Source organism: Lycorma delicatula, chromosome 9 (genome assembly GCF_047948215.1).
Source record: "Lycorma delicatula isolate Av1 chromosome 9, ASM4794821v1, whole genome shotgun sequence".
NCBI classification, from domain to species: Eukaryota; Metazoa; Arthropoda; class Insecta; order Hemiptera; family Fulgoridae; genus Lycorma; species Lycorma delicatula.
The window spans coordinates 95,915,196-95,931,883 of record NC_134463.1 but is presented as its reverse complement, the minus strand read 5'-3'; the positions used below and the strand labels follow the sequence as shown (position 1 = coordinate 95,931,883).

At 31.8% G+C, this 16,688-nt stretch overlaps 1 protein-coding gene and 1 long non-coding RNA gene across 3 annotated transcripts in view; both read right to left on the bottom strand.

The window, feature by feature from the left end:
* LOC142330492 (uncharacterized) overlaps positions 1-9,032 on the bottom strand; it is a 190,393-nt gene extending 181,361 nt beyond the window's left edge. For both annotated transcript variants that reach the window (XR_012757786.1, XR_012757787.1), the window contains exons 1-2: positions 8,899-9,032; positions 5,243-5,329 (exon numbers count right to left, since the gene is read on the bottom strand). This is a non-coding gene — a long non-coding RNA (uncharacterized LOC142330492). The remainder of the gene's footprint in view (positions 1-5,242; positions 5,330-8,898) is intronic.
* Positions 1-16,688, bottom strand: part of tau (microtubule-associated protein tau) — a 473,926-nt gene that overhangs the window by 423,678 nt on the left and 33,560 nt on the right. The window lies entirely within an intron of this gene.

Below are 16,688 nucleotides of genomic sequence, written 5' to 3'. Positions count from 1 at the left end.
CCGGCCTGGTGAACCAGAATGATATAACTGATTAACATATATGAAAATATTTGTACATAATTTGGTATCTGGACTCGATCCTCGATCTAGTTATTCGGATAAGTTTTAAATACCATGTGAAATTAAATTATCATTTTCACATTAAAAAAAAAGAGATTTTTCCTTTATTTATGATCAGTTTCTTCACTGTCCGTATAATTACAGTTAATTTTTTTTTGTCTCTGTATACGATTACTTAACACAGAATTTTATTAAATTTCCATCAATGAATGACATTCAAATCTTAATTAAAAAGAAAGCTGCATCTCAAGATTGACTTTATCCTACTGTTCTGGTCTAGTATTAATCTCGTCGTCGCGATTTTCGAAGTCGAAGGTTCTCAGCTTCAAATCCTAGTAAAAGAATAAAGTTACTTTATTCGGATTTGAATACTATATTGTAGATACCGGTGTACTTTGGTGATATTTTCCTTTACTCAACACGCCCTCCCAAGGCTGGACCCGCTTTTCTAGCATAACTTGGCCCAGGGGAATGCCATTGCCTCTAACCACCCGAGTGGCCATACTGGGCCCGGCTATGCCGTTCCTCAGCAGCACCACCCGGGCAGCCGGGACTAGGTCTTCTGCATGCTTCGCCTCTAGTTAGGGTCTCTCCGGAAGGGAACCCCACTGGATCTGTGTCTTTTCAGTTGCCGTTGCCTCTAACCATCTGAGTTAGCACGCTGAGCCCGGCCATGCCTTTTCCAGCAGTACCACCCAGACAGTCGGGACTAGGTCTTCTCCTTGCCTCGCCTCTAATAGGGGGCCCCCGAAGGGGTATCCCCACCGGGTTTATTGAATCCTAACCACCAACGTGGTAGGGATTCAATTAACTATACGTCTCAGGAATGAGCGGCCTCACTCCGTACAAGACCACACCTCATTAACATGTCATACATATTATCCTCATCTAATTGTGCCCGTAAGGGGGGGGTTGCTTGTTGTTCACTAGTTGAATATGCTGTCCTGGCATAAATTAGTGAAATAATCGTATTGTAATGTGGGTACATACGGTTTAGATGGTGCTAGAATTAGGCGCGTGAGATCTTTGATTTTCCGCGGATAGGCTGTTAGTTTAGCAGTTGCTGAGGGCTACTTGGTAGATTTAGGTATCTGATGTCTTCTTTGAAGGCAAAACTTGACTAGGACAGAATTTACTGACGTGAATGTCCTTCGAGGAATTTGCATCAGTGGCATCTCACGAGGTCGACTGATGACTGTGGAATGTGTTCAGTTTGATGGCAAGAAAATGTCCATCGATTAAGACACTCATGGCTAAGCACGGAGGAGGTGGGGTGGCGACCAGACACGTCACGGGAAGGGTGTTCTTCTTCCTCGGGGAGGCTTGAGATGTTCACTAGTTGAAGAGATTGCAACTTGCACATTAGGAATGAAAAAGCATCGATTAACCTGTTTCTAACGAAACAGTTGATTAGTATCCATGTTAAAATATTCACCGCTTTAAATTCTCGTTTACTTACAAGAAATTATATTGCTTTGTAAATAAAAAAAATGACCTTGTCGATTGTGATTTTTCATCCTTACCCAAAATTCCAGAGATAAAACCGTTTATTTTATTACAATTTCCCAACTTATAACAGTAATATAATTATTCGGATCCAGTATTAAAATTAATTTCCCGTGTTCATATAAAATATAAAACTTGAAATTATATTTTTATATTGCTGTTAATTTATTTCATAAATTACTAGCTGAAATTTTAAACTTTTTTAAAATGTATATTTTACATTTTAAACGCAGAAAAACTCCAACGCGAGCTTTCGTATTTTCATTTGCATGCAAAGTATATTTGTTTTAACGTTCCACTTGGTTTCATATAATACCAACTTATTTTTAATGTGATGGGTTGTATGGCCCTGTTGCCTAATGGGTGTGTACTATAAGTCAGACAAAAGCAGCACTCCTCCCCACCACCACGAAACAAATAGGCTACCTATTCATTGACTTTTTTTAACGAAATAAAACAACAGACTGTTACATTTATTTTCAGCTTATATCAGTACTTTAAAATCAAAAAAATATATATATTTAAAAATAATAGTGCCCGTAATTTCTTAAGTATGTACATAATTTAAAATAGAAGCAATTTTTTTTATTACTGCTTAGTGTAAAATCGATTATTATTAAACAAATAAAAACCTTAATTGATATAAATGGGGTTCCTCCACCTCTTAAAAAAAAATAAAAATAGAAGTATCATGATTGTTGTGCTATGTACTGACTGCTATGTTAAATATTGTTAAAAAAAAAACGATACTTCTATTTCTATTTTTTACTCTTTTGAGACTCCTTTTTTTTACATAATTTACCGTTTGAGATTTTCCATTCCAAGCTGCTGAAAATTATAATCAAAATAAAGGTTTAATACAGCTCTACCTTTCTATAAAAAAAGCATTTATAAAAGTCAGTATAGGTAATAAATAAACTCTTCCTTTTTAGAAAATCGTGAATTCTAGATAGAACTTCTCATTGAATTGAAATTTATTACTCTTAAATATGAATTTGAAATGATAAAAATGAAAAATAAGGTCTAATTAGATAATATAAAAATTATTTGCAAAATGGTTTGTCTTCTAGGACGTCGATCAAAAACGTAATGAATCTGAATCGACCATTCAAAGAATTCGAAAAAAATATAGTATAAATATTCAACACCCGAATATGGACGAAAGAGTAAATTATTATCTCAAGTTAATTGAACACTTGCTCGCCTACTAATATTAAACGAAGCAGCATCTGTTACGGAATTAGCAATCAATCAACTGACTATAAAAATAAGCGCAAACACTTCATCGACGTAATTACGAATCGAGTTGTGTATTTAGATACTTTAAAATTATTACAGTTAATAATAATGTCATGGTGGACTCCGATATAATTTGTCAACATAGTTGAGGTCTAAAGCATAGAGAGAAATCAGTCGTGAATTGGCTCAATTATCAGAGATTTAGTATTTTAGATTAGCAATCACAAAGTCCGGATCTTAATCTCTGAAATTTTGTGGTCCCATTCAAAAAAAAAATACTGTTTACATTAAACCAACAACATCTATTAATATTATTTGTAAGAAAATCCTTGTAAGCAATTATAATTGTAGGAAATCCTTATATTCAAATTTTTACAAGAAATTAGGTGAAAGTTTAACAAAATTATTGTTCAAACTTATTAATAAAGTTATTTAAAAACTATTATTAGCTATTTTCCTCTTAAGTAGTATTTTCTCGCACGAGCAAAGTCATAGGTCGCCAGTATTGCAACTCTGTTGACTTTAGAATAAAGTTAACGAGTTAACGAATTAAGTCAACCAAAGTTATTTTTCTCTAATGAATAAAAATGATATTGTTCGATATCACATACATTTTGCTGGATTTTTTATATTTATATGTAAAGTTATACGGAGATCAGATGAAGGCTGCAGAAAATTATTTAAGTTTTTTGTAATCTTAATATACAATGCGTGTTATTTGTACATTGTTATGCCAGTTTGGAACTTTCTTGATTTTCATATGAGTATAAATTAGCTTACTAATTTTTCTGTTTTTAACTACGTTTTTCTATTATAACCGACAGTTAATTCATTTTTCTGTTACATAACAATACAGTGGAAAAGCCACATCAATTGTTTCGTTGTTTCATGTTAGAAAGATAAAATATTTTAAAACGTATATATTACTATTTGTTTACATTCTCCTGTTCCGTAATTAACGTAATTTTATTCATTATACGTAATTATTAAAATAATTAGTTTATAATTTGTGTCACGAAAGAAAATATCGCATCTGAAGAATTCTATTTTACCAGTCATCTAATGTAAAAAAAAAAAAATTCTTTTTATACCAAATTACAATTTGCTTCTTATTATTTGCTACTTGGGAATTATAATTACGCACAATTATGGATGGTTGAACACAAAGTATACCCGTAATTAGTATATCTATAAGTTTAGACAAGTTTAAAGTTACGTTAAACTTTGTTAATTCAGAATTTTTTTAAAAAATAATAAAGGTTTTTTTTAAATTTTTTTGTTAAGCAAAGCAATTTAAAGACGAAGGTTCCTCCATTTTATCTTAAAAAATTCAATCATCAACGCCAGAGTGGAAAATATAAAAAGAAAATGGAGTCTTGTTTGTTATTGTAAGAGGAAAAAATATACCTATACTACATCATATGCTTTTACAACAATATTACAGAGAAGTTTTCAGTTTGAATAAATAAAAGGATGGAAATGGATTTTTTATGGAAAAAAGGTTTTCCCATTCCGTATGGTGTCGGAAATTACATAGTCAGAATACAGTCAAAATGGTAAGTTTATTCTACATTTTTTTATAAGAGTATAATGTAAAATAAGTATCTACAAATGTTTTACAACATTATTTTCACAAAATTATTCGTGATACAGTTTTATAAAACTGTTATGCAATTTCATATTAAAAATTAAATAATTTTATTATTATTATTATAAAGGGTTTTTTTTTTGTTCTTGCTGTTGATTCAAACTGAGGCTTTGTAAAATTTCATAAAGAATTATTAGAAATCCAGTTTCTTCTCGGTCAGAAACACTTTTCCTTCATTTTCTCGACTGACTGAGTTTTTTAAAAATATATTTTATAGTAATTAATACAAATTTAATTTAATATCAAGAAGTAAAAATGAAAGAAAGGAGACAATTAAAACGTGTGTTGAAAAAGGAGGATGTTCAGAATTAAACAGTTTGATAAAATTTAAATAAAAAAAGAGTTAAGACAGATCGAATTTGTGGCAAAATTTTATAAAGCGACAAACTAGGTTGGCGAGTCATATATTAAGACTTCTAAGTTGGTTAATTTAGGGGTTGAAGAGACGAGTAGAAGATAAAATCTTCAGAAGACAAACATTGGAATATATGAAACAGATAATTGAGGATATAGGTTAAAGTAATGTGTTGAAGTTAAAAATTAACACAGAACAGAAAGGAATGGAAAATAACTCAAACCAGTCAACTGATTGAGGATTAAAATAAAAAATAAAATCATGAAATATTTTAATGAATTTCCATTAAAAGTATTTTTTTTATAGATTTGAAAAATGTCAAGTATCTTACTTAAGGAAGAGTATACCAGACTTAAAAAATGACAGTTGTTATACTTTTACACAGTAATGTTGTAAAAATAAATATGTTAAAGATTTCTTAAGAATAGACTTACCATAAATATAAAGCGAACTCGTTTCAGAAATATCAGGCTACATTATGGAGAATTTCTAAAAATTATCACACTTTAAAACGCGTATTACTGGAAAAAAAAATTGTTATATAAAATGGTTAACAGTTCAAAAAAGTTGACAACACAGTTATAGGACTTTGGGGAAGTCCTACTACTGTGGGTTGTTTCTCGACCTCATAGAAATAACACACAGATATTGCGTGTGTATACACACGCAACTTAATTTAAAATATTTATCACTTTATTTAAATATAGAATTTTTGTTTAATAAATTCAATGATTTTAACTAAATCGCGCGTGCCTACCGTATTTAATTCGCACGGGTGTGGCGGGACTAGTGGCGACAGTAGGCACTAATTAAACTAATGTAATTTCACAACTTACATAGAACAAATTTCGCTTGCACGGCCTACAGACTGGTTTAGCCACGAGGCTTAAGATACCAGGTACCGAATCAATCCGGTGATTGAGTACGAGACCTAGCCAGGCCGAATTATTTTTTTACACTTAAAATATTATTAATTTATTTAATTCTACGCTCACCTGTGACCCTCACAACATAGCAGACGACTACACCAGCTTTTTAGGGGGTGGGGTTGCGATTTTGCAAAAAGTTTTTTTTGCAGATATTGTTATTTTTTAATCGTTAACAAAATATGACATTAATTAGGCAAAATCTCGGGATACTCAGGCCTCACCACCTTTTACAGCTCCCGCTCGACCTTTTAAGTTAAACATTTAATGTCATCAATAACTCATATATAGAATTAATCTAACCAAGATTGGTCAAAACGGTCCAGTAGGTCTGGATATATAAGGTGATTTAAAGGCCAGCACCGAACACACACACGTACGTACGAACATTAACATCCGGTTTTTTTGGATGCCTTAGGCGTTAAAACGTCAAAATGCGGTGAAAACCGCATATGCCCAAATTGGACTGATAACAATGCTTTTCCTTCTAGAGCTATAACGCTATCTAGACGGGAAAGTAATATATATGTCACTAAAAAGAACCTACACGTTTACAATAATTTTAATTTTCTTATAGTCGAACAAATTTAGAATTTTAGAAATCAGCCCAAAATTAAGGATTAGGAAGTTGATGTTATAATTATTTTCTTTTATACTTTGGTAACGATTTCCGTAAATCGTAAGAAACTTCTTTTACAAAAAAAAAAAATCGTGATAGACAGCTAAAGTTTTGGCTAAATGTTTTCGGAAAAATTTTTTTTCTTTTACCTATAAATGTCTCAAACTCTACCCTGTACATTTTGTTTTAGTTTTTTTAACCTTTTCAAGTATTTATCTCTATTTAGGTCGCAGCAGTTTCTATTTATCTCTTCTTTATTGTACAATCAGTAAAAAAGCCATTGTTATAATTTTTTATACATTTATATTACAATTAATGATAGAAGTATATCTCTTAAATCTCTACTAACTTATTAATGATCAACTGCCATGAGTTAAAAATGTGTAAATGAAAAAATACTGTTTTATTATTTGGATGAAACATTTCCAAATAATAAAACGGTATTTTAGGCCATTAAGTTACTAAATATTAAAATAAAGAGGTTATCTAAAATCCAAAAATAACAAAAATTAGAATGATAAAGGCAGAGACAGAAAATAATAGAGACGTCTATAAAAATAGAATTAATTTAAAAATAACTATTTTTGATTCATTTATATTTACTATTAAATAAATGTGTTTTACCCACAATCATAATTTATGGATGAGAACAATGACGTAGAATAGCGGACCCCGACCTCAATAACCTATTTTTCTGGATATGATGTACCGGGTGATTAAAAAAGTACTTTACATATTTAAAAGCATATAATAATTTATTTAGATAACTTAAAGAGATGGAAGTCTCATTTCACAGAAAAAATCAATTTTTGACTCGTGTAGTTCATTAGTACCGAATTCGGCCACAAGCACTGTTACTATTGTTGAATGGATACATTTACTGGTGCGGAACTTGCTTGCTGTGGGCCTTGATTTCATGATTTGCAGTCAGTAACTGCAATTCAACGTAATTTTCCTAGTGAGTACGGTAGGAAGCCTCCTCCTGGTAGGCGTAAAATTTACTCATAACAGCAAACCTTCGTCCAGACAGGTTAATCTGTTAAACACAAAATCACCAGGACGTCCACGCGTCCCTGAAACTGCTATGGAACAATTCAGAGAAAGCTTTCCAGGTAGTTCGAAGATATCAACTTGACATGGGTCACATGAGACTGGAATTCAACAAACAACTGTTTGGCGCGTCTTACTTAAACGATTGTAGTTGAAGCCGTACAAATTAACCGCGGTTCAACATATTACAGATGATGAAAAAGTTGCTCGACTGCAGTTTTGTGTGGAAATGATGGATAGAATTGCAGACAACGATACATTTTTAGACAATGTAATTTTAGTGATGAGTCAACGTTTCACATCAGAGGCGAAGCGAACACCCATAATTGCTGAATATGGGGTAGTGAAAACCCTCATGAAACTTAGCAGCGTATTCATGATAGCTCTAAGGTCTATGGTGTTTTGTACCATAAACAAAGACTGTACAGCCCGTTCTTCTTTCAGGAGACAACCGGTAAAGGTATCGTTTATCTGGACGTGCTTCAAAATTTTCTAATTCCTCAAGATGATAATGACCAACCAGATGGACGCCATTACTATCAGCAAGACGGGGCACCACCTAAGTCCCGCCTAAAAGTCCGAAAGTTTCTTGATAATCTATTCCCAGTTCGATGGATCGGTTGTGAAGGTCCAAATGCATGTTCACCTCAATTCACAGATTTGAACTAGCTAAAATTTTTCTTGCGGGATTTCACTAAAGATCGGGTTTGTGTATCGCCTTTGCCTGCTGACCGTGTTGAGCTAAGACTTCGAATTATCGTCGCAGCTGCAGAGGTACTGGTACTGGTTACAGTTTGGAATGAAATTTCATTCACTTCAGATGGGATGTATGTCGTATTATAAACGGAAACTATATCGAACCAAAGTGAATGTTGGGTGACAAACTTGATGTAGTTTTCTATGAAATGAGACCTCAACCGAATCTGTAAGTAATCTAAATAAATTTCTATATGCTTTTAATATTTTGAAGTCCTTTTTAAATCACCCGGTATTAATAGCCATCAAATTTTTAAATTGTTTTATAAAATAATAATATCAAACAAGATTTATGACTCTTCCTCCTAACTCTATAAAGTAATTCTATGATAAATATGGAAGTATTTCCTCTACATTTAATTTGTTGATGTATTTACATAAGAAGATTAAAAAGATATCTTTGTTATGATAAATGTTAGTTAATTAAAGGTAGGGTAATAAACACGCAATAATCTTGAGATTAATTGCGGTGGTTACCATTATCATTAAAAGTAAAAAATTTAATTGATTTGACTGTTGAATGATTATATTTAATTCATTATATAATTTCAAAATTCTCATCTAACCCGGAAATAAATTTCAATTATATAAAAATTAATATTTTTTATAAGCTACAAATTTATTTTAAAAATATATATATATATGCAGCTTACTACTTCACCGAGACAAAGTGATTTACTTATTTTTTATGTTATAAAGAAAAATAATAATAGTTGGAGTGTCTGATTTTATTTTTTACCTTCTACTTATAAATACGCATATCTTGGAAGAAATTCACCAATCATCATCATTCACTAAAGGCAACGCCTTGTCGATTTAGCTACATCACTCTCATCTCCCCCTTATCTCTTCAAGTGATTATATGAACCAAGGCCCACTTCTTTTTTAACATTATTGATGATACTTGCTCTCGGTCTACCTCTAGATTTTTTACCCAAAACCTTGCTCTCAAATATATTCGTCAAGAACTGGTCATGTCCTATCAATTTCGCTCTTCTTCTTCTTCGTATAACATTTAGCAAGGACCTTCTCTCACTCACTTCTGCAAACACTTGATCATTTCTTTTCCTATCTTGTTCTTGTTATTCTCCTCCAAATCCACATTTTCATTACTTCCAGTCTTCTTCTTTCTGCTTTTCCAAGCGTCCATGTTTCACACCTATAAGTTGGAACACTCTAGACATAAGTTTTATCGAACTGTTTCCTTATTTGAATACTCATGTGACTATCAGTCAGTATAGTCTTTTTATCCTGGAAAGCTCGTTTTCCCAGCGTTATACTTCTGTGGCACATTTATTATCGCTAGTGACGGTGCTTCCCAAAATTACAAAAACTGTCATACGGATAGATTCACCAATCTAGAGGAAATTCTTTACTTTCTTTTCATTTAACCTGGTTTTACCAGTAAAAACTATTTTTTTTTAAATATAATATTAATAAAATTTTAATTTTAAGGTAAAAATTAATGAATTCAAATTATGTAAGAGAATTTTATTAAAAAAATAAATGAAATATTTTTTTAATAAAAAATTACGGTTTTTATAATGTAATAAATTTTTTTGTTAATTTGATAAATAAATCATTACACGAAATATTCAATATAAATTTTGAGATAAAGAAGAAAGGCAAGAGAATGTATTTTAAAGGATTTTACAAAAGAGTAAAATTGTCTAGACAGGGGTAGTTGGGTAGGTCTGGATGAGAGCCGCCACCGGTGTAGAATGCCGATCAATAAATGCGGTACAGCATCCTAACCGGGTGTGGACCAGGGTTCAGCCACTCCACCCAGAATCCATTCGTTTTATCATAGACATAATTTGCCCCCTATAAACTGCAGCTTCTATTTTCATAGATCGATAGATATCGTTAATATAAATGAATGATGTTCTAAACTCCCTTATCATTTATCTTCAAATAAATGTTTTCTATTACGTAATAAAAAGATTATTTTATGGAACAGTAAATATACGGTAGTCTTTTGATAGTTTTAATAACGTAATACTCATTTGTTATAAAATCAAATTATCTTTAATAACTTTTTTTTTTAATAAATTAAAATCGCTTTTAATGCATTCTAATTTTAAATTTAACTGTGAAAAGAGAGTTAGGTTAAATAAATTTAATAATCTTCGGTACGTTAATATTTCATGTTTAAGATACTAATAGATCCACTTACTATCATTAAATAGTTAATGGTTTATAAAATATTTGTACGAATCCCACTAAAAACGTTAGAAGGTATATAAAGTTGAAAATAAGAAAATGGCGGACATTACAGTCAACCTACATTTTGTTTCTTCATAATAAAAAAACATTTATCAAAATTTTATCAAGTGGTGGGGATTAAGCAGATAAAACCTGGAAACAGGATTGAAAAATATACAGAATAATATTGAAGTATGGAAACGGCTAAATATTTCAAAACCGAGGGATATTAGGAGGTAGAAAACAGGGCGAATCTACGTAGTTTCAAAATTACTACTTCATGATGAGTTTGGAAATTTTTATTGTCATCTTGGATACCCACCGGATTAGTCTAGTGGATAACTCGTGGTCACATATCAATTGTTTAGCTGATTTTCGAAGTGGAAGGTTCTGAGATGCAAATCCTAATAAAGACATGTTGCTTTGATACGGATTTGAATACAAGACAATGGATATATGTGTTCTTTGGTATTTAAAATTTAATTAATTACACCCTAAGGAATGATCGGCATTAAGTCCTGTACAAGACTATACTTCATTTACGCTGGGAGGTGGGGGAATTGCTTATCTTTCACTAATTGAACAGATTACAACGGACAGAATAGGAAAAAAAGATTCAAGATTCATCTTGGATCCGCTATATTGAATCAAACGTTCATTTTTAATAGGAATATATATAACTTTAGTGTATACTTTTACTTTAATGTGTGTTAGCGAAAACCATTTCTCGATAAATGGCTTCGTTTTTTAATCGTAAGCAATCAAATTTGCAAAAACAGAAAATCGCGATAGTAACAAGAGGTAAAACGTCCCGTAGTAAATTTTTTATTTTGTTTTACCATCAGACTTTTATCCAATAAACTTTAAACAATGAATTTTGGAATTACTGGTCCAAAACTAATAATAACAGGCTTCAAAATAATAATAATAATAATAATAATAATAATAATAATAATATACAGTAATTAATAATTTTCAAAACTATAACAATATAAATGGCATTCAAAATATTTAATTTTAAAATGTAGTTACATATTTTCGGTGGTAAATTATTTAAAAGAATAAATTTTCAAAAAAGATTTAAAGGATTTAAATAAATTTTTAATTTTAAAAAATATACAAAATTAAAATAGTAAAATCAGCTGTTTTTGTTTAATCTCCGGGACCAACGTTAGATATTGTTTCAGAGGATGAGATGAACGATTTGTAGCGTGTGTGAAAATGCCATGCCTGACCGAGACTCGAACCCGGGACCTCCAAATGAAAAGGCCAAGATGCTATCACTCGCGCCACGGAGGCTGGCAGTATATCAGCTTTACAATAATGTAATTTGGTATGGAGTATAACTGATGAATCTGCATATATTACAAGCATGAAAAAAAAAGTTCATTGTTACTATACAGCTATTACTGAAGGATAATGCATTTCCAAGCTGTAGAGGAGAAGAAATTTGAACTTTTCTTATAGAATGGTATGCTTCAAAATTATTTTATTAAGTAATTTAGGACCAAAAACATTTAACTAAATTTTAGATTAAATATTGTGATAATTAAACTAAATAATATCCATTTAACATGTAGTAACTTTAGAAATTATTAGTTACTGTGTATTATTATTAACGTTATTTATTATTGTTTGGGCCATTAATTCCAACATTAACTGTTTAAAATTTGTTTTTTTTTGTCTTCAGTCATTTGACTGGTTTGATGCAGCTCTCCAAGATTCCAGTCCCAGTCGTTTCATTTCGGTATACCCCATACATCGTACATCCCTAATAATTTTTTACATATTCGAAATGTTGCCTACCTGAACAAATTTTCTCTTCTACCTGTCCCTCCAATATTAAAGCGACTATTCCAGGATGCCTTAATATGTGGCCTATAAGTCTGTCTCTTCTTTTAACTACTACATTTTTCCAAATACTTCTTTCTTCAACAATTTGCCGCAACACCTCTTCATTTGTCACATTATCCACCCATCTGATTTTTAATATTCTCCTATAGCACCGCATTTCAAAAGCTTCTAATCTTTTCTTCTCAGGTACTCCGATCGTCCAAGTTTCACTTCCATATAAAGCTACGCTCCAAGCATGTACTTTCAAAAATGTTTTCCTGGCGTTTACATTAATTTTTGATGTGAACAAATTATATTTCGGAATGAAGACTCGTTTTTCCTGTGACATTCGGCATTTTATATCGCTCCTACTTCGTCCATCTTTAGTAATTCTACTTCCCAAATAACAAAATCCTTTTACCTCCGTAATCTTTTCTCTTCCTATTTTTACATTCAGTGGTTCATCTTCATTATTTTTACTGCATTTCATTACTTTCGTTTAGTTCTTTTTTTATTTTCATACGGTAGTTCTTGCGTAGGAATTCATCCATGCCGTTCATTTTTTCATCTAAATCAATTTTACTCAGCTAGAATTACTATATCATCAGCAAATCGTAGCATCTTTATATTTTCACCTTGTACTGTTACTCCGGATCTAAATTGTTCTTTAATATCATTAACTGCTAGTTCTATGTAAATATTAAAATGTAACGGGGATAGGGAATATCCTTGTCGGACTCCCTTTTTTATTACGGCTTCTTTCTTTACTTTCTTCAATTATTACTGTTGCTGTTTGGTTCCTGTAAATGTTAGCAATTGTTAAAATTTAATATCGGATGTAATCCTGAAGGTAATATGAAATATTGAGCGGAAATATTACTACGGAGCGTTTTACTTCCTTTTATTACTACCGCGAATTTTCCGTTTTTACAACTTTGATTGCTTATAAATCGAAAATAACAAGAAAAAAAGACAATTAACAAGAAACTGGTTTCACCAACGTTTTTCCTCGTAAAAGTTTACATTAAAATCATATATCCCATATCCATCTTCCTATTTAAGAAAGAGAATTTGATTCAATTTGACGAACCAAGATGGCGGATAAAAATGTCAAACACTTCATAAAATAGTAATTTTATAAGTATATACACCCACACTTGTTTCTACCTCCTAGTATTCCACAGCTTTGAAATATGAAGCCGAGGCCAGGCTTATTACTATGAGTTGTAAAAAGTCAGAGAGCGATAGATGACTCCCCTTAAAGCCTAACAGGGCACGGAACGGGGGGGGGGCGACCGGAACGTCACTAGGCAGTGTCTTCCCCTAAGAGGTTGGGATGTGGCACCATCCTGTTGGAAATAAACGTTTATCATGTTTAATTCTTGCCTCTTAAGTTCTGATCCGAGATATGTATTCAACATATGAGTTGTGAGTTCACTGTCACCGTGACGCCATTTTCCTCGTAAAAATACGGCCCGATTACTCCAAAACGGGCAACCGTACACCAAACAGTAACTTTAGGAGAGTGGAGAGGTTTTTCATGAACGTTATGGGGGCCCATAACGATTTTGAGGGGCCCAGTAACGAAATTTTTGTTTGTTTACCGAACCGTTTAAGTGAAAATGAGCTTCGTCACTAACAATACTGCATTAGGGTTATCATTAAACAACCCTTGAATAAGCACTGAAAATTCTTTTCTTTGTTCATAGTCCTCCATTTTGAGTTACTGGACCGCCTGCATTTTATACGGATGAAATTTCAAATCAAGTCGTAAAGTCTTCCTCACACAATCACGGCTCATGTTTAGTTCCCGTGCATATCTGCGTGCAGATCGACTCGGACTCCTGATTAATGTCGCTCTTACTCTGGCGATGTTTTCGGGCGTCCTTACGGTTCTTTCAAAGCCTGGTGGCTTTTTCTTTGTTATTTTTCCTGTTATTCTGAACGTCTCAACCCATCTTAACAACGTTTTTCGGTTTGGAATTGTGCCATTCCTACCGATGTTGAAGTGGCGACGAAAGATCGGCCGTGTTGTGACAATATACTCATTATTTCGAATAAAAGGATCGTACACGAAAACACGATTCTGCAGTGTCCACTGCTCCATTGTGACTAAAATGGTAGGCCGCACCCAAGTATCTAACCTCAATCTCCCCACCTCCTGTAACAAAAATGCACTCACAGCTGTTCAAAAAACATCCCTTTCCCGTAAGTCACCTGTATATATCCTTTATCAGTAAATGAGATTAAGTGGGTGTTATTTCTCCCAAAAATTAGGAATTTAAAATTCCTAATGTGTTTGTTATTTTCGTATATGCAAATGGTGGTAGGTCATCTGAAATTAATTATATTTTTCTCTCAAAAACAACAACTACGGTCAGAAATAATTAATATATTCCACGCCAGATTTTCTACAAAATGCAAGAAAAAATTTATTTATCGTTGCTATTTTTTGGGTGGAATATCCTTAAATATAGAGCTTACCAAATTTTATATTTTTTTAATAATATTTGATTATTATTTAACGACAAATTGTAACTAATATGTAAATATATTTTGTAAAAAAATAAATTAACGAACGGGTAAAAACCATTCTTCATTACACCAACAATAAATACTTGAAATATAATTATCATATTTTAACCATTTTACTTTAAAATTTACATGTAAATTTAAAAAAGAAATCTCTTTACATCTTAATTTAACTTTTAATTTAAATGTAAATTAAATTACTAAAACAACAAAAATTTACGTCCTACACTGTAATGAGAAAAGTAGGTTACTTTTTAAGATTTTTTTCTCTTTTATACAGAGACGTAGAGTTGATTCCCATTTGTCGTACCACACCAGTTAGATTTATAGATTGCACAGCGATAAAGGTCAAAAAAGAATGGGATATAAGAGGATAGATTAATCTGTCTCAAGAGAGTGATTTCAAATAGATTAATTATCTTACTTGAACTGTGACAACTGACAGGTCATTTCTTCAATGAAAAGAATCGACTCTTCTTTGTGTGGTGTTCAATAAATAAGTATTTAATATAAGTATTATATAGTGATATCAGAATTGTAGCCAAAACTATATTCATTGAAATCTTAATTCATATTCTAAGTTTGAATCCCCAGTAAGAAAATTAATATTTTTTCAGTATGTACTTGGATTTGTTTGTTACATATTATGAATTAAGATTAAATAATTCTGAATTAAGATTTAAAAAGAAACAAAATTTGTGTAAGTTAGAATTTATTTGAACGTTTCATTTTTATCGATAATTGAAATATAACAGAAAGTTAATTTGATAATTATAATCTCTTGAGAATGGAATAAAGCATATGAACAATTTTTTCCTTTACAAATTTTTATCAGCTCACTTAATTCACAAAATAATCATATTTTGTTCCAGACTGATGAATTTCAAGATTTACCTTGGCATTTTTTCTACATCATAATGAATAATTGGAAACAAACTAATACATCACGGACATTCCTTCCATTAAATTTAACAGTTATGTGTAAATAGGAAGAAATTTTGTGGGAGTGGTTGGTAGTATCAGAAAAGATAAACGAGTGAGATTTTTCTCACTCGTGATAGTGAGAAATAGTGGATGGGGTGGCTAATAAGAACTGTAGAGATTACTCGGTTGATTGCACTTTTTTTTTAGTTTCGGGTTCGATTTTCTGTTAGAATCTGGAATGTTTTTTAATCTGTTATTTCCTACTTCTAATCTATACTGTTAATACACTTTTAGAAGCGTATACAAAATCGTTATAAATAAATTACAAATTTCATTTCAACTCCTATTGTAGGGCATAATTGTAATTTTATACTGGTTACCTTCCTAACGTGCAATGTTTATAATTATTATTATAAACACTCCTGATTGAAAAATCGGGAATAACCCTTTGCCCTTTCTATTTAACTGTAAAAATGTACTAGTTTTTTTAAAATTATTATTTATTTCTGATTACCTAGGAAGAATTCTGATTACAGGTATACCATCCTACAGTGTTACAAGAAAAACTACTTTCTTTCTTTCTTTTTCTGTTCAGGGAAAAAGAAATTACCTCCGGGAATTACCGTTCAGGTATTACTTCAGAGGATGAATGAGGATGATATGTGGTGTGTGTGGTTAATTGAAACCCAACCACCAAAATACACCGGTATCCACGATCTAGTATCCAAATCCGTATAAAATAACTGTCTTTACTAGAACGCTGGAACTCTCGACATCCAAATAAGCTGATCTAGGAAGACGCGTTCACCACTAGACCAACCCGGTGGGTTAACAAGAAAAATTACTAAAAAGTCTCTACTTAACATCATCAACCTGAATTTTATAAGCTCTCTTTAACAGCGGTAGCCTTAAATTAGTTTTGGGTAGACCTGTTAAGTAAATTTTCAAATTCAAGCCTTAAGATAATGGTTGAGTGGCCCGCGATCATCATGCCACGGACTTGACAAAACACCTCTTCAACAGAAAATTGTAGTA